This window comes from Hyla sarda, chromosome 6 (assembly GCF_029499605.1).
Source record: "Hyla sarda isolate aHylSar1 chromosome 6, aHylSar1.hap1, whole genome shotgun sequence".
NCBI classification, from domain to species: domain Eukaryota; kingdom Metazoa; phylum Chordata; class Amphibia; order Anura; family Hylidae; genus Hyla; species Hyla sarda.
The window spans coordinates 265582586-265605130 of NC_079194.1; the positions used below are offsets into that span (position 1 = coordinate 265582586).

General features: G+C 44.5%; 1 protein-coding gene across 3 annotated transcripts in view; it reads right to left on the reverse strand.

Annotated features, from left to right (window-relative positions):
- GNG3 (G protein subunit gamma 3) overlaps positions 1 to 22545 on the reverse strand; it is a 455529-nt gene that overhangs the window by 427811 nt on the left and 5173 nt on the right. The window contains exon 2 of one of the 3 annotated variants that reach the window (XM_056527216.1): positions 8900 to 9013. The exons of the other annotated variants lie outside the window; for them this stretch is intronic. The gene's annotated coding sequence lies outside the window, so the exon portion shown is untranslated. The remainder of the gene's footprint in view (positions 1 to 8899; positions 9014 to 22545) is intronic. 3 annotated transcript variants of the gene reach the window in all.

A 22545-nucleotide genomic window follows, 5' to 3' on the forward strand; every position in this document is an offset into this window, starting at 1 on the left:
GCAGAATTTATAGCATGCACTGCCCTCTTTGCAAAGCTGCCTGTGTCATGGATTGTTCTCAATAATCATCTGGGAAGACCAGGTGATGTCAATCTCAAAGGTTTTAAATGCCCAGACTCATCTGACCTTGCCCCAACAATCAGCACCATAGGTTCTTCTAAGCAGTTGTCTAGAAATCTGAAACTGAAAATAGTTGACGCTCACAAAGCTGGAGAAGGCTATAAGAAGATAGCAAAATGTTTTCAGATGTCAATATACTCTGTTCGGAATGTAATTAAGAAATGGCAGTCATCAGGAACAGTGGAAGTTAAAGCAAGATCTGGAAGACCAAGAAAAATATCAGACAGAAAAACAATTCAAAACCCACGTTTGACTGCACAATCCCTCCAGAAAGATCTGGCAGACACTGGAATTGTGGTACACTATTCCACTATAAAGAGATACTTGTACAAATATGGTCTTCATGGAAGAGTCATTAGAAGAAAACCTCTTCTACGTCCTCACCACAAAAATCTGCGTTTGAACTTTGAAAATGAACATATAGACAAGCCTGATGCATTTTGGAAACAAGTTCTGTGGACCGATGAGGTTAAAATTGAACTTTTTGGCCGGAATGAGCAAAGGTACGTTTGGAGAAGAAGGGGAACAGAATTTAATGAAAAGAACCTCTGTCCTACTGTTAAGAATGGGGGTGGATCAATCATGCTTTGGGGTTGTATTGCAGCCAGTGGCACAGGGATCATCTCACGAGTAGAAGGAAACATTCAATACAATTTCAGCAAATTTTGGATGCTAACAACTTGATGCCATCTGTGAAAAAGCTGAAGTTAAAGAGGGGATGGCTTCTACAAATGGATAACGATCCTAAACACACCTCGAAATCCACAGGGGATTACATCAAGAGGCATAAACTGAAGGTTTTGCCATGACCTTCACAATCTCCTGACCTCAGCATAATTGAAAATATATGGATAGACCTTAAAAGAGCAGTGCGTGACAGACAGCCCAGAAATCTCAATGAATTGTTACATAGTTACATAGTTAGTATGGTCGAAAAAAGACATATGTCCATCAATTGGAAGACTTTTGTAAGGAAGAATGGGCAAAGATACCTCAAACAAGAATTGAAAGACTCTTGGCTGGCTACAAAAAGCGTTTACAAGCTGTGATACTTGCCAAAGGGGGCAGTACAAGATATTAACTCTGCAGGGTGCCCAAACTTTTGCAGACATAATTTTTTTGTTTTCTGTTATTTTGAAAGTGTAAATTAATTAAATAAAATCTAACTTTTGTTGACATATTATAAGAATGTATAATCTGTAATTTGATGCCTTTTGGAGATTTTTCCTTGGCTTCTTTATGCACATTAATACAAATTTTTACCTGGGGTGCCCAAACTTTTGATCCCCACTGTAGTTTATAGCGATAGGTATAGTACTGTTGATTGCTGCCTTTACTGCCACGTGTGTCCTCCCCTGTATCCGAAAAATCCTTTCTAAGAGTGTAAGCGATCTTTCTATGTATCAACCCCTTCCTACAGGACACTCTCCGGAAGCCTACAAATCGTACATGCAGCATTATAATTACACTCGGAAATAGAACCAGGTTATTTGAGAAATATGGTTCTAAGAGGGGATTGAAAGGTTGTATCAGGGCATGCTGTGAATTGTAGTTAGCGAAAGGCTGCGGTAGAGTTCTCCTTTATTATTGTTTTATTTTTCTGTCTTTCTTATCTCGATCTCAGCCTTCTCAAGGTCATTCCTAATAAGTTTCATGTCCTGTAACTAAAGTTGCTTGCTAAAGAATTTCACTATCTGCTAATTGGCTAGCTATGTACCCTGGGAAAAAGTGTGTAAAATCAAAACAATGATATCACCTTTTAGATGTGTCCACATTTTTATTGGTCAATGTAAATGCACTTTTTGCTCGTGGCCACATTTTAATTGGTCAATGTAAATATGCCCTTTTTATACTGATGCTTGATGCAATAAAATCAGAGTGTGTTCGCCATACCTACTTGTCTGTTATTTTTTCCTATGAGGGAGACGCTCTCCTGGCGCCAGGGAAGGTTACAACAAACCAAGGTGGAACTAAGGCACTATATGCCAGGGGTATATAGTGAGGAGTAGCAGATCCTGACTGAAAGCGATGCTCATAAAGACCAGGGCACCAGACACAGCCCTTCATAGTCCTTTAACACAAAATTCCAGCCACCCCTTTTTTAGCACCACCCCTGCTCACCTCTCCAATTTCCGGCACCATTCCTCCCGCCCCCCTACCCGGTTCTAAGACCATCCCTTTCCCACCCCCACTTACCATGGTTCCTACAGCTGTTACCAAAATACAACTCCTTGCATGCTTGGTTTTTGAGTTTGTCATTAGCTGACGGTTTGAGAAACACTAACAGATAGATAAATTTTTTCTAGCCTCCTGTTCTAGCATATCTCCAGCTGCCAGCATACTCAGATAGCCTTTGGCTAAGTATTCAAGCTAGGAGTGGTATTTTTTTTAAAAGCTGAAGGCAACATGAATGGGAAACACTGAGATAAATTGGTAGATAGATAGCTAGATAGGACATAGATCACTGTTTACTGAACAGGGTGCCTCAAGCTGTTGCAAAACTACAACACTAAGCATGCTGCAAGCTATATTTCTGTAAAGTGGAGTCACACTGTTTTGAAAACATTGAACTTTGTCCTATATCTATTCCCCATCTACCCAGGGCCGCCATCAGGGGGGTACAACCAGTACTCCAATAAGGGGCCCTGGCCTCAGGGGGCCCAGGCCCCGCTGCACCCCACTGCAGCAGCCCCAGCACAGAAGCAGAAGATTGCTGTTAAAACAGCAGCCTCGTGCTTCCACTGGCAGCTGCAACCTAATACATACTGTATCTGTCCTCTCCTCCCTGTACATGCAGGTTTCAGGCAGCAGCAATTTACTGCCGAACATCGAGCTGTGTATGGGATGGTGGAGGACCTTAGATTATGTCATTACCATGTGATCAGTCACATGGGTGGGAGGAGCCTGACTGCTGTGCTGTGGAGGCCCAGAAAGAAGTTGCTGTATAGGGGAATGTGTTTATCATGATAAGGTAACCTATAGTATGTTCACACTCACACACAAACAGTGTGCCTCCAGCTGTTACAAACTACAACTGCCAGCATGCCCGGAGATGCAACGGCTGTCTGGGCATGCTGGGAGTTGTACTTTTGCAACAGCTGGAGATACACTGTTTGGAAAACACTGCACTATAAAATTCACACACACACTGCATTTAACACACCCTCTTTACCCATTTTTTTTTAAATAAAATAATTTAAGAATCCAAACGTGTGCGTAAATGTCCAAACTATTACAATATAAGTCCACAATTACTAATTTTAAGTAATTTCATATAAGATAAAAATGAATAAACAGCGATCGAACAGTCCCATCAAAAATAAAAGATGGTACCAGTAAAAACTACAGATCAAAGCGCAAAAGGGGTGCCCTCACACATTCCAGTATATGGAAAAATTCTAAAGTTATAGGGGTCAGAAGAGGATGATTTTAAGTATACAAATTTTTGTACAAAAAGTTATTGAAAAAAAAATAGTAAAATGAAACAAAGCCTATAAAAATTGGTTATTGGTGTAATCCTATGGAATTACAGAATAAAGATAATATAATTTTTAATGAAAAGTCCACTGGGTAGAAATGGAATTAAGTGACATGGAGGAGGATCAGAGGGGGCATATAAAGTGGCACAGGGGGGGATCATAGGGAGGATCATAGGGAGGATTTAAAGTGGCACAGGGGGGATCAGGGGGGGGGGGCAAATTATATAGCACAGGGGGTTGATCAAGGGGAAGGGGATAAAAGTGCATGGGGGTAGCAGCCCGATTTGTAATGCTGATACTGGTATAATGTATGTCGTAGGACGCGCAACGTGATATGTGCAATTGGCGGTACTGTGAGGGGTGTCCAGGGGGCCAGGCCTGAGCTGTGTAAGGGGCCCCAAAATTTCTGATGGCAGCCCTGCATCTACCTATCTATATCTATGTTTCACAATCAGTGTGTCTCCAGCTGTTGCAAAACTTCAACTCCTAGCATGCTAGGAGTTGTAATTTTGCTTCAACTGGAGGGTTGGAAAATACAAACAGATAGATAAGTGTTTCCCAACCAAGGCACCTCCAGCTTGAGCCAAACTACAACTCCCAACTTGCTCAGACAGCCATTTGCTGTCCAGGCACAATTTGAGTTTTAGTTTTGAAACAGCTACAGGCACCCTGTCTAGGAAACACAGAGAAAGATAGATATATAGATAGATCGATAGATCCAAAAACATCCAGGAAAACAGCACACCACCATATGAAATTGCCGTGAGGTCCAGTCCAGAATAGGGACCCCGTTTTTTTTTTTTAAGACTTAGATAGAGAGAGATATAGATTGAACTATAGATAGATAAATAAGAGGTAGATCAGTGTTTCCTGTCCAGGGCATCTCCAGCAGTTGCAAAACCACAACTGCAAGCAAGTTGTGAGTAGTAGCTGGGGTCACCCTGGTAATAAATCATTGATGTTGGTCCTATATTTATTCCCTATCTAGCTATCTAGCTAGCTAGGTTTAATCAGACAGGGAGGTGACAAGCACAGGGTAAAATTAGTATATTTGATTATAATACTTGAATTTTTAAATTTTTTTTTTTTGGGGGGGGGGGGGGGGGGCACCATTTTCTACTCCACCGGGTGACAGTATGAGCTGAAGTCAAAGAATGTAGCCTCAACATTCTAGATTGAAACTGTCTTAAACTAACAGTAGGCTTACACTACACATGATTGTATTTGTGGAGCCAATGCGTGTAGCCTGGACTTTAACCCCTTAAGGACCGAGCCCTTTTTCACCTTAAGGACCGGAGCGTTTTTTGCAATTCTGACCACTGTCACTTTAAACATTAATAACTCTGGAATGCTTTTAGTTATCATTCTGATTCCGAGATTGTTTTTTCGTGACATATTCTACTTTAACTTAGTGGTAAAATTTTATGGTAACTTGCATCCTTTCTTGGTGAAAAATCCCCAAATTTGATGAAAAAAATGAAAATTTTGCATTTTTCTAACTTTGAAGCTCTCTGCTTGTAAGGAAAATGGATATTCAAAATACATTTTTTTTGGGATCACATATACAATATGTCTACTTTATGTTTGCATCATAAAATTTATGAGTTTTTACTTTTGGAAGACACCAGAGGGCTTCAAAGTTCAGCAGCAATTTTGAAATTTTTCACAAAATTTTCAAACTCGCTATTTTTCATGGACCAATTCAGGTTTGAAGTGGATTTGAAGGGTCTTCATATTAGAAATACCCCATAAAAGACCCCATTATAAAAACTACACCCCCCAAAGTATTCAAAATGACATTCAGTAAGTGTATTAACCCTTTAGGTGTTTCACAGGAATAGCAGCAAAGTGAAGGAGAAAATTCAAAATCTTCATTTTTTACACTCGCATGTTCTTGTAGACCCAATTTTTGAATTTTTGCAAGGGGTAAAAAGGAGAAAATTTTTACTTGTATTTGAAACCCAATTTCTCTCGAGTAAGCACATACCTCATATGTCTATGTTAATTGTTCGGCGGGCGCAGTAGAGGGCTCAGAAGGGAAGGAGCGACAAATGGTTTTTGGGGGGCATGTCACCTTTAGGAAGCCCCTATGGTGCCAGGACAGCAAAAAAACACACATGGCATACCATTTTGGAAACTAGACCCCTCAGGGAACGTAACAAGGGGTAAAGTGAACCTTAATACCCCACAGGTTTTTCACGACTTTTGCATATGTAAAAAAAAATATTTTTTTTACCTAAAATGCTTGATTTCCCAAAAATTTTACATTTTTAAAAAGTGTAATAGCAGAAAATACCCCCCAAAATTTGAAGCCCAATTTCTCCCGATTCAGAAAACACCCCATATGGGGGTGAAAATTGCTCTGCTGGCGCACTACAGGTCTCAGAAGAGAAGGAGTCACATTTGGCTTTTTGAAAGCAAATTTTGCTCTGGGGGCATGCCGCATTTAGGAAGCCCCTATGGTGCCAGGACAGCAAAAAAAATAAACACATGGCATACCATTTTGGAAACTAGACCCCTCGGGGAACATAACAATGGGTTAAGTGAACCTTTATACCCCACAGGTGTTTCATGACTTTTGTATATGTAAAAAAAAAATTTTTTTTTTTACCTAAAATGCTTGTTTTCCCAAAAATTTTACATTTTTAAAAAGGGTAATAGCAGAAAATATCCGCCAAAATTTGAAGCCCAATTTCTCCCGAGTACGGCGATACCCCATATGTGTCCCTAAACTGTTGCTTTGAAATACGACAGGGCTCCAAAGTGAGAGTGCCATGCGCATTTGAGGCCTAAATTAGGGACTTGCATAGGGGTGGACATCGGGGTATTCTACACCAGTGATTCCCAAACAGGGTGCCTCCAGCTGTTGTAAAACTCCCAGCATGCCTGGACAGTCAGTGGCTATCTGGCAATACTGGGAGTAGTTGTTTTGCAACAGCTGGAGGCTCCGTTCTGGAAACAGTGGCGTACCAGACGTTTTTCATTTTTATTGGGGAGGGGAGGGGGGCTGTGTAGGGGTATGTGCATATGTAGTGTTTTTTTACTTTTTATTTTATTTTGTGTTAGTGTAGTGTAGTGTTTTTAGGGTACAGTCGCACGGGCGGGGGTTCACAGTAGTTTCTCGCTGGCAGTTTGAGCAGCGGCAGAAAATTTGCTGCAGCTCAAACTTGCAGCCGGATACTTACTGTAATCCTCCGCCCATGTGAGTGTACCCTGTACATTCACATTGGGGGGGGGGGGGGGGACATCCAGCTGTTGCAAAACTACAACTCCCAGCATGGACGGTCTATCAGTGCATGCTGGGAGTTGTAGTTTTGCAACAGCTGGAGACACACAGGTTGTGAAACACCGAGTTTGGTAACAAACTCAGTGTTTTGCAACCAGTGTGCCTTCAGCTGTTGCAAAAGCTACAACCCCCAGCATGTACGGACAGCGGAAGGGCATGCTGGGTCTTGTAGTTATGCAACAGCCGGAGGCATACTACATTGGCTGGGGATGCTGGGGATTGTAGTTATGCAACAGCTGGAGACACACTGGTTTTACTACTTAACTCAGTGTGCCTTCAGCTGTTGCAAAACTACAACTCTCAGCAGTCACCGACAGCCAACGGGCATGCTGGGAGTTGTAGTTATGCAACCACCAGATGCACCACTACAACTCCCAGCATGCACTTTAGCTGATTGTGCAAGCTGGGAGTTGTAGTTACACAACAGCTGAAGGTACACTTTTCCATAGAAAGAATGTGCCTCCAGCTGTTGCAAAACTACAAGTCCCAGCATGCCCATAAGGGCATGCTGGGAGTTGTGGTGGTCTGCCTCCTGCTGTTGCATAACTACAGCTCCCAGCATGCCCTTGTTGCATGCTGGGAGCTGTTGCTAAGCAACAGCAGGAGGCTGTCACTCACCTCCAACGATTCACACAGGACTGTCCCTCGCCGCCGCCGTCGCTCCTGGGGCCCCGATCCCAACAGGGACGCCGGGGATCGGGGTCCCCAGCACCCGGGGTCGTCTTCCCGCACCCGCTCACGTCCTCCGGAAGAGGGGCGGAGCGGGTTGCGGGAGTGACACCCGCAGCAGGCGCCCTGATTGGTCGGCCGGTAATCCGGCCGACGAATCAGGGCGATCGTGAGGTGGCACCAGTGCCACCTCACTCCTGCAGGCTCTGGCTGTTCGGGGCCGTCTCTGACGGCCCCGATCAGCCAGTAATTCCGGGTCATCGGGTCACTGGAGACCCGATTGACCCGGAATCCGCCGCAGATCGCTGGACTGAATTGTCCAGCGATCTGCGGCAATCGCCGACATGGGGGGACATAATGACCCCCCTGGGCGATATGCCGGGATGCCTGCTGAACGATTTCAGCAGGCATCCGGCTCCGGCTCCGCTCCGGCTAGCGGTGGGGGCCGGAAATGCTCAGGGCGTATCCATACACCCTCGGTCCTTAAGGACTTGGAAATGGGGGCGTATGGATACGCCCTATGTCCTTAAGGGGTTAAAATCACTGTTTTCGTTTTCACGATGAAGCAGTCTTGATGCTGTAGTCACTGTCAAGTACTTTGAATTCTATGGCCCAGCATGTAGTTTAGTACCAGACTAATTTCATGCTCCAAAATAGTTTTAGAGTTATATTGTCTATTTTAAAACCCTAGCAATGATTTTATTTTTTTTTTTAAATCCTTCACAAAATTTTTACTTGAGGATTTTATCAAACATAAGGGCCACAATTCTTCAAAAATGCTTGTCAGCTGACAAACAGATCCCCGCATTGGCCAAAAGAAGAGCATAAGGCTGTGTCAATGCATTTTTTGGATTAGTAATTAGCCCTTTCCAGTGTATGAATTCACCACATCAAAGTCTTTTTTTTAAATTTGAAATAAAAACTTGAGGAGTCACTGGAACTGCAGTTTCACGAAGTTTATTCTTTCAGGTCATAGCTACAACTAAGGCCGACGGCCTGTTACTAGCTCACATGCGCTTAATGATTGGCCATGATTAAGTGCATGTGAGCGAGTAACAGCCCATCGGCCTTAGTTGTATCTATGACCTGAAAGAATAAACTTTGTGAAACTGCAGTTCCAGTGCCTCCTCAAGTTTTTCTTTCAAATTTTCGATTGCTTCTCTTGGTTCCTGGAGGACGAGCATGGACACTCATTTCAGTTATTAGTGTCCAGGTGTTGACCCGACTCACACTATTCCTTCCCGCTACAGAAAAGGTACACGGCAGTGCCATACTCTCTACATCTTCTATGTGGAAAGCCTTTTTTAATACACACTGTGATGGTAGGTATACATTTTGTACTCACAAACACAAGACAGTGTTGGCAGTGAAAGAAGTGGATAGGCCAAAGCTGTCCCCTAAGTCGCAGTTGTCCAGTTGCACTTTATGCGCTGCTCATGTTGTCTAACTGTTGCAAAATCTGTGTATGTAGAGAAAGTTATCAATTAAAAAAAAAAATAAATAAAAATATTGAACACAAAACAAAGCTAAAAAGGGTGCAGTTAGTCTGGTATGGACAGGGTCCAATTTCACCTCCAAACAACCAACACCCCTGGATGAAACTAATTAACATTTTCCCCTGCATCCACACAATCAAAAGTAGTTCACTAATTCCAAAGTCCCCACTTACCAATTTTTTAGGAACACTTAATTCACACTGAAAAGGTTTCCAGGAAATTTGTAAACTAGGGTAATTAATGGAGAATAACGCGAGTACATTTAGGGCATGCATAGTAATTTAACATTTTGTAAAAAATCAAATAGCCAAACAGTTAAAGACATTGTGTATATCTGGACCCTTTGATTGCTGTTATTCCCTGTCCGAGGTATGTGCATTAACCCCTTAAGGACCAAGCCTATTTTCACCTTAAGGACCAGAGCGTTTTTTGCACATCTGACCACTGTCACTTTAAGCATTAATAACTCTGGGATGCTTTTACTCATGAATTTGATTCAGAGATTGTTTTTTCGTGAAATATTCTACTTTAACATATCGGTAAAATTTCCTCGATACTTGCATCCTTTCTTGGTGAAAAATTCCAAAATTTCATGAAAAATTTGAAAATTTTGCAATTTTCAAACTTTGAAGCTTTCTGCTTGTAAGGAAAATAGGCATTCCAAATAAATGATATATTGATTCACAAATACAATATGTCTACTATATGTTGGCATCATAAAGTTGACATGTTTTTACTTTTGAAAGACATCCGAGGGCTTCAAAGTTCAGCAGCAATTTTCTAATTTTTCACAAAATTTTCTAAATCTAAATTTTTCAGGGACCAGTTCAGTTTTGAAGTGGATTTGAAGGGCCTTCCTATTAGAAATATCCCATAAATTACCCCATTATAAAACTGCACCCCTCAACGTATTCAAAATGACAATCAGTAAGGAAGTTAACCCTTTAGGTATTTCACAGGAATAGCAGCAAAGTGAAGGAGAAAATTCAAAATCTGCATTTTTTACACTCGTATGTTCTTGTAGACCCAGTTTTTGAATCTTTATAAGGGGTAAAAGTAGAGAAATCCCCCCAAAATGTGTAACCCAATTTCTTTCGAGTAAGGACATACCTCATATGTCCATGTAAAGTGTTCGGCAGGCGCAGTAGAGGGCTCAGAAGGGAAGGAGCGACTATGGGATTTTGGAGAGTGAATTTTTCTGAATTGGTTTTTGGGGGGCATGTCACATTTAAGAAGCCCCTATGGTGCCAGAACAGCAAAAAAAAAAAAAAAAAAAACTCACATGGCATACTATTTTGAAAACTACACCCCTCAAGGAACGTAACAAGGGGTCCAGTGAGCCTTAACACCCCACAGGTGTTAGATGACTTTTCGTTAAAGTCGGATGTGTAAATGAAAAACATTTTTTTTCACTGAAATTCAGTTTTTTTCCCCAAACTTACCATTTTTACAAGAGGTAATAGGAGACAATGCCCCCCAAAATTTGTAACCCCGTTTCTTCTGTGTATGGAAATACCCCATATGTGAATGTAAAGTGCTCTGTGGGCGAACTACAATGCTCAGAAGAGAAGGAGCGCCATTGGGATTTTGAAGAGAGAATTTGTTTGGAATGAAGGTCAGGGGTCATGTGCTTTACAATGCCCCCCGTTGTGCAAGAACAGTGGACCCCCCCTCCACATGTGACCCTATTTCAGAAACTACACCCTTCAAGGAATGTAATAAGGGGTGCAGTGAGCATTTACACCCCACTGGCCTTTGACAGATCTTTGGAACAGTGGGCTGTGCAAATGAAATTCATTTTTGCAGACAACTGTTCAAAAAATCTGTCAGACACCTGTGGGACGTAAATGCTCACTGTACCCCTTATTACATTCCGTGAGGGGTTTAGTTTTCAAAATGGGGTCACATGTGGGTGTTTTTTTTGTGCTTATGTCAGAACCGATGTAACGATAAGCCACTCCTGTGCAAATCCCCTCAAATGTACATGGCGCTCTCACTCCTGAGCCTTGTTATGCACCCACAAAGCATTTTACATCCACATATGGGGTATTTCCATACTCAGCAGAAATTGCGTTACAAATTTGGGGGGTCGTTTTTTCCCTTTTACCTCTTGTGAAAATGAAAAGTATGTGGCAACCCCAGCATGTTACTGTAAAAAAATGTAAAAAGCATTTTTACAATGACAGCTGGTATAGACCCCAACTTCACCTTTTCATAAGGGGTAAAAGGAGAAAAAGCCCCCCAAAATTTGTTAGGCAATTTCTCCTGAGTACGAAAATACCCCATATGTGGCCCTAAACTGTTTCCTTATAATACGACAGGGCTCCGAAGTGAGAGAGAACCATGCGCATTTGAGGACTAAATAAGGGATTTGCATGAGGACGGAACCGGATGCAAGAATTACACTTGCCTCCGATACCAAAAATACCCTATGGCAGTGTTTCCCAAACAGGGTCCCTCCAGCTGTTGCAAAACTTCCAGCATGCCTGGAAAGTCAATCGCTGTCCGGCAATACTGCGAGCTGTCTTGTAACAGCTGGATTCTCCGTTCTGGAAACAGTGTCATACGAGAAATTTTTTATTCTTATTTGGGGGGGGGGGGGGGAGGTGATGGGGGGGCTGTGTAGGGGTATGTGTATATGTAGTGTTTTACTTTTTATTTTGTGTAATGTAGTATAGTGTAGTGTTTTTAGGGTACGCTCACACGGCCGGGGTCTACAGCGAGCTTTCCGCTGAGAGTTTGAACTGCGGCGGAAAACTTGCTGCATCTCAAACTTGTATCATGAAGTTCGCTGTAGACCCCCGCCCGTGTACATTCAAATGGGGGGGGGGGGGGTGTCAAACCTCCAGCTGTTGCAAAACTACTACAACCAGCATGCCCTCTGGCTGTCCGTGCATGCTGGGGGTTGTAGTTATGCAACAGCTGGAGGCACACTGGTTGCAAAACACTGAGTTTGTTACTTAACTCAGTGTTTCCCAAAAAGGGTGCCTCCAGCTGTTGCAAAACTACAATTCCCAGCATGCCCAGACTGCCGAAAGACATGTTGGGAGTTAGTTTTGCAACATCTGGAGGGTCACAGTTTGGTGACCACTGTGCAGTGGTGTCCAAGCTGTAGCCCTCCAAATGTTGCAAAACTTCAACTCCAAGCATGCCCAGACTGTCCAGGCATGCTGGGAGTTGTAGTTTTGCAACATCTGTAAGAGCACAGTTTGGACACCACTGCACAGTGGTCTCCAAACTGTGGGCCTCCAGATGTTGCAAAACTACAACTCCCAGCATGCCCAGACAGCCTTTGGCTGTCTGGGCTTGCTGGGAGTTGTAGTTTGGCAACTCCTGGAACGCAGCTGTGAAGATCACTTACCGCTGATCTTCACAGCTCCGTCCGCCGTTGCCTCCGCCGGTCCCGCGCAGTCTGTCCGGTGCCGCCGCGGACAAGATCGCTGACAGGATCGCTGGTCCCAGGACATGATCGCTGGTCCCGGGACCCTCCACCATCTTTCCCCCGCTCTGCCCCGACATCCAGGGGCGGGGCAGAGCGGGGATTTCACCTTTAACCCCCCGCCCCCCTCCTGCCATTGGTCGCTAGTCCTAATGACCAATGGCAGGGGTTTAGGAGCGAGGTGGCAGCTGCCACCTCGGTCCTATCCCTTCAGGGTGATCGGAGCGGTCTCTGACTGCTCCGGTCATCGTTATTTTCCGGGAGATCGGGTCACCAGAGACCTGATCAGCCCGGAATCCCGCAAGTCCTTTTCATTAGTCAGTCACTAACTGACTGACTAATGACAACGATCTGCAGCAGGGGACCAGTCTGATTGGTCCCCTGCTGCATAGTGTCATCGGTCAGCTGTCCAGGACAGCTGAGATGACGTTTCTATCACCATGCCAACTTTTTTTTTTTTTTTTTTTAAATCAACTGGTGTCAGAAAGTTAAACAGATTTGTAAATTACTTCTATTAAAAAATCTTAATCCTTCCTGTACTTATTAGCTGCTGAAAACTACAGTGGAAATTATTTTCAGTTTGAAACACAGAGTTGTCTGCTGACATCACGAGCACAGTGTTCTCTGCTGACATCTTTGTCCATTTTAGGAACTGCGCAGAACAGCATATGTTTGCTATGGGTATTTCCTTTTACTCTGGCAGTTCCTAAAATGGACGGAGATGTCAGCAGAGTGCACTGTGCTCATGATGTCAGCAGACAGCTCTGTGTTTCAAACGGAAAATAATTTCCACTGTAGTATTCAGCAGCTAATAAGTACAGGAAGGATTAAGATTTTTTAATAGAAGTAATTTACAAATCTGTTTAACTTTCTGGCACCAGTTGATTTAAAAAAAATTAAGTTTTTCACCGGAGTACCCCTTTAACCCCTTAACCCCTTAAGGACCAAGGGCGTACAGGTACGCCTTTGGTCCCTGGTACTTAAGGACCAAGGGCGTACCTGTACGCCCGTGGGAATTTCGGTCCCCCGCCGCGCGCCGGGAGGGGATCGCGCCCGGGTGACTGCTGATATCTATCAGCAGGCACCCCGCGCAAATGCCCAGGGGGGTCATTAGACCCCCCCATGTCGGCGATCGGCGCAAATCGCAAGTGAATTCACACTTGCGATTTGCGCCGATTCCGGGTCATACGGGTCTATGGTGACCCGGTGACCCGGAATAGAAGGGGGATCGCGGGTGTCCTAGACACCCACGATCCCCCTGTAGCGATAGGAGTGAGGTGGCAGGGTTGCCACCCCTCCTATCTCTGCTATTGGTGGTCTAGACGCGACCACCAATAGCAGATCGGGGGCGGAGGGGTTTACTTTCGGTTTCCCCGTCCTGCCCACCCACAATAGGCGGGGCAGGACGGGGAAACCGACAGGGACCAGCGCCGAAGATCCACTTACCCATCGGCGGCGGCAGCAGGCGACGATCAGCGGCGGCAGCGTGCGACGATCGGCGGAAGAAGAGGACCGCGACGCAGCTTCCTGGATCCGACGGAAGCCGGTGAGTTACTTAGCAACATCTGGAGGGCTACAGTCTGAGACCACTATAGTGGTCTCTAAACTGTAACCCTCCAGATGTTGCAAAACTACAACTCCCAGCATGCCCAGAGAGCTGTTTAGGCTTGCTGGGAGTTGCAGTTTTGCAACAGCTGGAGGTCCACAGTTTGGAGACCACTGTGCAGTGGTCTCTAAACTGTAGCTCTCCAGATGTTGCAAAACTGCAACTTCCAGCAAGCCTAAACAGCAAACAGCTGTCTCTGCATGCTGGGAGTTGTAGTTGCGATCCCTCCAGCTGTTGCATAACTACATCTCCCAGCGCCTTTCGGCGATCAGTACATGCTGGGAGTTGAAGTTTTGCAACAGCTGGAGGCACACTGGTTGGAAAATACTGAGTTAGGTAACAGAACCGGTTTGTCAGTACATGCTGGGAGTTGTAGTTTTGAAACAGCTGGAGGTTTCCCCCCCCCCCCATGTGAACATACAGGGTACATTCACACGGGCGGGTTTACAGTAAGTTTTCTGCTTCAAGTTTGGGCTGTGGCAAATTTTCCACCGCAGCGCATACTCCTAGCGGTAAATTCACTGTAAACCCGCCAGTGTGACTGTACCCTAAAAACACTACACTTACACATAATAAAGAGTAAAACACTACATATACACCCCCTTACACTGTCCCCCTAATAAAAAATAAAAAACGTATTGTACGGCAGTGTTTCCAAAACAGAGCCTCCAGCTGTTGCAAAACAACAACTCCCAGCATTTCCGAACAGCCACTAAATGTCCAGGCATGCTGGGAGTTTAGCAACAGCTGGAGGCACCCTGTTTGGGAATCACTGGCGTAGAATACCCCTATGTCCACCCCTGTGCAATCCCTAATTTAGTCCTCAAATGCGCATGGCGCTCTCTCACTTCAGAGCCCTGTCGTATTTCAAGGAAACAGTTTAGTGCCACATATGGGGTATCTCCGTACTCAGGAGAAATTGCACTACTAATTTTGGGGGCTTTTTTTCCCTTTTACCCCTTATGAAAAAGAAAAGTTGGGGTCTACACCAGCCTGTTAGTGTAAAAAAAAATGTTTTTACACTAACATGCTGGTGTTGTCCTTTACTTTTTATTTTCACGGGAGGTAAAAGGAAAAAAAGACCCCCAAAATTTGTAACGCAATTTCTCCTGAGTACAGAGATACCCCAGATGTGGACGAAAATTGCTCTGCGGACGCACAACAAGGCTCAGGAGTGAGAGCGCACCATGTACATTTGAGGCCTAAATTGGTGATTTGCACAGGGGTGGCTGATTTTACAGCGGTTCTGACATAAACACAAAACAATAAATACCCACATGTGACCCCATTTCGGAAACGACACCCCTCACGGAACGTAACAAGGGGTATAGTGAGCCTGAACACCCCACAGGTGTTTGACAAATTTTCATTAAAGTTGGATGGGAAAATGAAAAAAAAAAATTTTCACTAAAATGCTGGTGTCACCCTAAATTTTTCATCTTCACAAGGGAAAATAAAAAAAAGCCCCCCAAAATTTGTAACCCAATTTCTTCTGAGTAAGAGCATACCCCATATGTGGATGTAAAGTGCTCTATGGGTGCACTACAATGGTCAGAAGAGAAGGAGCGCCATTGGGATTTTGAAGAGAAAATTTGTCGGGAATTGAAGGCCACTTGTGTTTACAAAGCCCCCATGGTACCAGAACAATGGACCCCCCCCCCATATGTGACCCCATTTTGGAAACTACACCCCTCATGTAATGTAATAAGGGGTGCAGTGAGCATTTACGCCCCACAGGTGTCTGACAGATTTTTGGAACAGTGATCCGTGAAAATGAAAAATTAAATTTTCCATTTGCACAGCCCACTGTTCGAAAGATCTGTCAAACGCCAGTGGGGTGTAAATGCTCACTGCACCACTTATTAAATTCTGTAAGGGGTGTAGTTTCCAAAATGGGGTCACATGTGGGGGGGTCCACTGTTCTGGCACCACGGGGGGCTTTGTAAATGCACATGGCCCCTGACTACCATTCCAAACGAATTCTCTTTCCAAAAGCTCAATGGTGCTCCTCCTCTTCTAAGCATTGTAGTTCGCCCGTAGTGCACTTCAGGTCCACTTATGGGGTACCTCCATACTCAGAAGAGATGGGGTTACAAATTTTGGGGGGTATTTTCTGCTATTAACCCTTGCAAAAATGTGAAATTTGGGGGGAAACACACATTTTAGTGAAAAAAAAATATATTTTTTTTACATATGCAAAAGTCGTGAAACCCGTGTGGGGTATTAAGGCTCACTTTATTCCTTGTTACATTCCTCAAGGGGTCTCGTTTCCAAAATGGTATGCCATGTGTTTTTTTTTTCTGTTCTGGCACCATAGGGGCTTCCTAAATGCGACATGCCCCCTGAGCAAAATTTGCTCTCAAAAAGTCAAATATCACTCCTTCTCTTCGGAGCATTGTAGTTCATCTGTAATGCACTTCATGCCAACTTATGGGGTGCCTCCATACTCAGAAGAGATGGGGTTACAAATTTTGGGGGGTATTTTCTGCTATTAACCCTTGCAAAAATGTGAAATTTGGGGGGAAACACACATTTTAGTGAAAAAAAAAATTTTTTTTTTTACATATGCAAAAGTCGTGAAACACCTGTGGGGTATTAAAGCTCACTTTATTCCTTGTTACGTTCCCCAAGGGGTCTAGTTTCCAAAACGGTATGCCATGTGGGTTATTTTTGCTGTTCTGGCACCATAGGGGCTTCCTAAATGCAACATGCCCCCCAAAAACCATTTCTGAAAAACGTACTCTCCAAAATCCCCTTGTCGCTCCTTCGCTTCTGAGCCCGCTACTGCGCCCGTCGAACACTTTTCATGGACATATGAGGTATGTGCTTACTCGCGAGAAATTGAGCTACAAATATAAGTATACATTTTCTCCTTTTACCCCATGTAAAAATTCAAAAATTGGGTTTACAAGAACATGCGAGTGTAAAAAATAAAGATTTTGAATTTTCTCCTTCACTTTGCTGCTATTCCTGTGAAACACCTAAAGGGTTAAAACACTTACTGATTGTCATTTTGAATACTTTGGGGGGTTTAGTTTATATAATGGGGTCATTTGTGGGGTATTTCTAATGGGAAGACCCTTCAAATCCACTTCAAACCTGAACTGGTCTCTGAAAAAAAGCCAGGTTAAAAATTGTGAAAAATTGGGAAATTGCTGCTGAACTTTGAAGCCCTCTGGTGTCTTCCAAAAGTAAAAAACACGTCAATTTTATGATGCAAACATCAAGTAGACATATTGGAAATGTGAATAAAAAAAATATATATTTTGAATATCCATTTTCCTTACAAGCAGAAAGCTTCAAAGTTAGAAAAATGCAAAATTTTCAAATTTTTCATAAAATTTTGGGATTTTTCACCAAGAAAGGATGCAAGTTACCACAAAATTTTACCACTATGTTAAAGTAGAATATGTCACGAAAAAACAATCTCTGAATCAGAATGATAACTAAAAGCATTCCAGAGTTATTAATGTTTAAAGTGACAGTGGTCAGATGTGCAAAAAACGCTCTGGTCCTAAGGTGTAAAATGGCCTGGTCCTTAAGGGGTTAAGGACCCAGCCATTTTACACCTCAGGACCCGGCCATTTTTTGCACATCTGACCACTGTCACTTTAAACATTAATAACTCTGGGATGCTTTTAGTTATCATTCTGATTCCGAGATTGTTTTTTTCGTGACATATTCTACTTTAACATAGTGGTAAAATTTTGTGGTATCTTGCATCCTTTCTTGGTGAAAAATCCCAAAATTTTATGAAAAATTTGAAAATTTTGCATTTTTCTAACTTTGAAGCTCTCTGCTTGTAAGGAAAATGGATATTCCAAATAATTTTTTTTTTATTCACATATACAATATGTCTATTTTATGTTTGCATCATAAAATTGACGAGTTTTTACTTTTGGAAGACACCAGAGGGCTTCAAAGTTCAGCAGAAATTTTCCAATTTTTCACAAAATTTCCAAACTCACAATTTTTCATGGACCAGTTCAGGTTTGAAGTGGATTTGAAGGGTCTTCATATTAGAAATACCCCACAAATGACCCCATTATAAAAACTGCACCCCTCAAAGTATTCAAAATGACATTCAGTCCGCGTTTTAACCCTTTAGGTGTTTCACAGGAATAGCAGCAAAGTGAAGGAGAAAATTCACAATCTCCATTTTTTACACTCGCAAGTTCTTGTAGACCTAATTTTTGAATTTTTACAAGGGGTAAAAGGAGAAAATGTATACTTATATTTGTAGCCCAATTTCTCTCGAGTAAGCACATACCTCATATGTCTATGTAAAGTGTTCGGCGGGCGCAGTAGAGGGCTCAGAAGCGAAGGAGCGACAAGGGGATTTTGGAGAGTACGTTTTTTTGAAATGGTTTTTGGGGGGCATGTTGCATTTAGGAAGCCCCTATGGTGCCAGAACAGCAAAAATCCCCCACATGGCATACCATTTTGGAAACTAGACCCCTTGAGGTACGTAACAAGGAATAAAGTGAGCCTTAATACCCCACAGGAGTTTCACTACTTTTGCATATGTAAAAAAATAAAAATAAAATTTCACTAAAAGGTGTGTTTCCCCCCCAAATTTCACATTTTTGCAAGGGTTAACAGCAGAAAATACCCCCCAAAATTTGCAACCCCATCTCTTCTGAGTATGGAGGTACCCCATAAGTTGACCTGAAGTGCACTACGGGCGAACTACAATGCTCAGAAGAGAAGGAGTCATATTTGGCTTTTTGAGAGCAAATTTTGCTCGGGGGGCATGTCGCATTTAGGAAGCCCATATGGTGCCAGGACAGCAAAATAACCCCCACATGGCATACCATTTTGGAAACTAGACCCCTTGAGGAACGTAAGAAGGCGTAAAGTGAGCATTTACCCCCCACTGGTGTCTGTCATATCTTTGGAACAGTGGGCTGTACAACATTTTTAATTTGCACAGCCCACTCTTCCAAAGATCAGTCAGACACCTGTGGGGGGTAAATTCTCACTGCACCCCTCATTACATTCCGTTAGGGGTGTCGTTTCCGAAATGGGGTCACATGTGGGGTTTTGTTTTTTTGCGTTTGTCAAAACCGCTGTAACAATCAGCCACCCCTGTGCAAATCACCTCAAATGTACATGGCGCACTCTCCCTTCTGGGCCTTGTTGTGCGCCCCCAGAGCAGTTTGCGCCCACATGAGGTATCTCTGTACTCGGGAGAAATTGCGTTACAAATTTTGGGGGGCTTTTTTCCCCTTTACCTCGTCAAAATGAAAAGTATGGGGCAACACCAGCATGTTAGTGTAAAAAGTTTATTTTTTTTACACTAACATGCTGGTGTAGACCCCAACTTCCCCTTTTCATAAGGGGTGAAAGGAGAAAAAGACCCCCAAGATTTGTTAGTCAATTTCTCCCGAGTACGGCGATACCCCATATGTGGCCCTAAACTGTTGCCTTGAAATACGACAGGGCTCCAAAGTGAGAGCGCCATGTGCATTTGAGGCCTGAATTAGGGATTTGCATAGGGGTGGACATAGGGGTATTCTATGCCAGTGATTCCCAAACAGGGTGCCTCCAGCTGTTGCAAAACTCCCAGCATGCCTGGACAGTCAACGGCTGTCCGGCAATACTGGGAGTTGTTGTTTTGCAACAGCTGGAGGCTCCATTTTGAAAACAGTGGCGTACCAGACGTTTTTCATTTTTATTGGGGAGGGGAGGGGGGCTGTGTAGGGGTATGTGTATATGTAGTGTTTTTTACTTTTTATTTTATTTTGTGTAAGTGTAGTGTAGTGTAGTGTTTTTAGGGTACAGTCACATGGGCGGGGGATTACAGCGAGTTTGAGCTGCCGCGCAAAATTTGCTGCATTGCAAACTTGCAGCCCGATACTCACTGTAAGCCCCCTGCCCATGTGAGTGTACCCTGTACATTCACAGGGGGGGGGGGGGGGGACCTCCAGCTGTTGCAAAACTACTACTCCCAGCATGTCTGAGAATGTTTGGGAGTTGTGGTTTTGCAACAGCTGGAGGCACACGGGTTGGGAAACACTGAGTTAGGAAACAATGTTTCCCAACCAGTGTGCCTCCAGCTGTTGCAAAACCACAACTCCCAAACATTCTCAGGCATGCTGGGAGTAGTAGTTCGGCAACATCTTTAGAGCCAGATGTTGCCGAACTACAACTCCCAGCATGCTTGGAGTTGTAGTTTTGCAACATCTGGAGGACTACAGTTTGCAGACCACTAATACAGTGGTTCCCAATCTGTGCCCTTCCAGATGTTGCAAAACTACAACCCCCAGTATGCCAAAACTGTCCAGGCATGCTGGGAGTTGTAGTTCTGCAACATCTGAAGGGCCAGATGTTACAGCACTACAACTCCCAGCATGCCTGGACAGTAAGGGCATGCTGAGGATGTGTAGTTTTGCAACATCTGGAAGGGCACAGTGGTCCAAAAACTGTGGACCTCCAGATGTTGCAAAACTGCAACTCCCAGCATGCCCAGACGCCAAGGGCTGTCTGGGCATGCTGGGAGTTGTAGTTTACAGGGTCCTATTACAGCAATGCATGTCGCTTTACGGCGACGTGCATTGCTGTAAAGGGCCCGACCGCGGCTGAAGATCTACTCACCTGTCGCCGCCGCCACCATCTTCCTCGCCGGGATCCGGGTCTTCAGGGACGAGGTAAGTACCGGGGCCAGTCCCCAGCACTGCCCCGTCCCCCGCAGCGTCCTCCGGTCTTCCTCCCGTCCTCTCCGGACTTTCAGGGGCCGGGCAGGACGGGAGGAAGTAACCGCCCCCCCCCCCCCCTCCTGCGATTGATCGGTTAACTAACCGACAGATCGCAGGGTATAGGAAGAGGTGGCAGGCTTGCCACCTCGCTCCTATACGTTAGCATGGTCCTGGCTGTCTGTGACAGCCGGGATCATGCAAAATTACCGGGCGGTCGGGTCCCAGAGACCCGATCAGCCCGGTATCGCCGCAGATCGCAAGGGCGATTTCCCTTGCGATTTGCGGCGATCGCCGACATGGGGGGCCTACATGGCCCCCCTCGGCGTTTGCCCTGGATGCCTGCTGAAGGATTTCAGCAGGCATCCAGTTCCGATCTCTGCCCGGCGCGCGGCAGAGACCGGAAAACGCCAGGACGAAAGGGGACGTCCTGGGTCCTTAAGGCCCAGGGTGCGGGGACGTCCCCGTACGCCCTGGGTCCTTAAGAGGTTAATGGTGATGATTTTAGGTTCTTTGTGCAACAATATAACAATATGCTGCCATTATCAGTACAACATAATTTAGTAGGAAAGCTTATTCTCTGGCCCCAAATAAAATAACAGTACTCTTCTTATAACCCATCAACCCCTCACTTGATAACACAATACTCCACTCTTGACCAACCGCTCCCTCTTACATAACTGAACCCTAAATATTCAACTGGCCCCCCACAGACATACTAGGACGCCACATAATAAACCCCCCCCCACACACACACACACACACACACACACACAATCTGAGCCTAGATGCTCAACAGCCCCCACATTACAGGACCATTAAAACTCCACCGGCCCCACGCCCCTCACATAACTGGACCCAATACTCACCCAAGACTCTCCCACTCAAATTACTATACTCTTCATATTCACCCAAACACCCCTCACATAACAAGACCCCACATACTCCATAGGCATTCCCCCTATCCCCCAAGTATCAGGATTCCCCCCCCCCCCACACACACACATATCAGGACCCTACATGCTCCCCTTTCCCCCTCACATTACAGGACTTTACATACTGTTAAACCTCTCTTCCCCCCCCCCCCCCCAAAACACACACACACACACACACACACACAAACACAGCTGGGCTCCCTGCCCCCATCCCACAAACCGTTTTACAATCCCCTTTCCACTCACCCAATGCAGCACATGTTCCCCAGTGACTGCTCCCAACAGAATGAAGAGCCTGGGGCAGGGAGGAGGCAGATAGTTGAAGGGAGGATGTTATCTGCACACTTCATAGTCAGGACTGCCATCAGAAATTTTTAACACAAAATAAAACTTCCTCCAACTTGGTGATGGGATTGAGAGGCGCTGGACACAAGGACTGGAAGGCATCTCAAGTTTAATCATCATTTGCACTACTATCCTTTTCCATAGTTATACTTGGTGGACGGTAACTGTGTGGTAAGCAACACTTTTACCACATTAATCTTGGTTTTAACGGTATCACACTACGGAGAGCTGTCTGTGTCCTGTATCAGACATTTAGGGGCCCCTTACGCAGCTCAGGCTGAGGCCCCCTGGACACCCCTCACGGTACCGCCAATTGCACATATGTTGCGCGTTCTACGCAGTATCAACCCCCCCGTGCAATCTCCCCCTTGATCAACCACCTGTGCAATTTCAACCCCGCTGTGCTATATCATTTGCCCCCACCTCTGATCCCCCCGTGCCACTTAATTTCTCCCATCTGCCACTTTATTCCCTC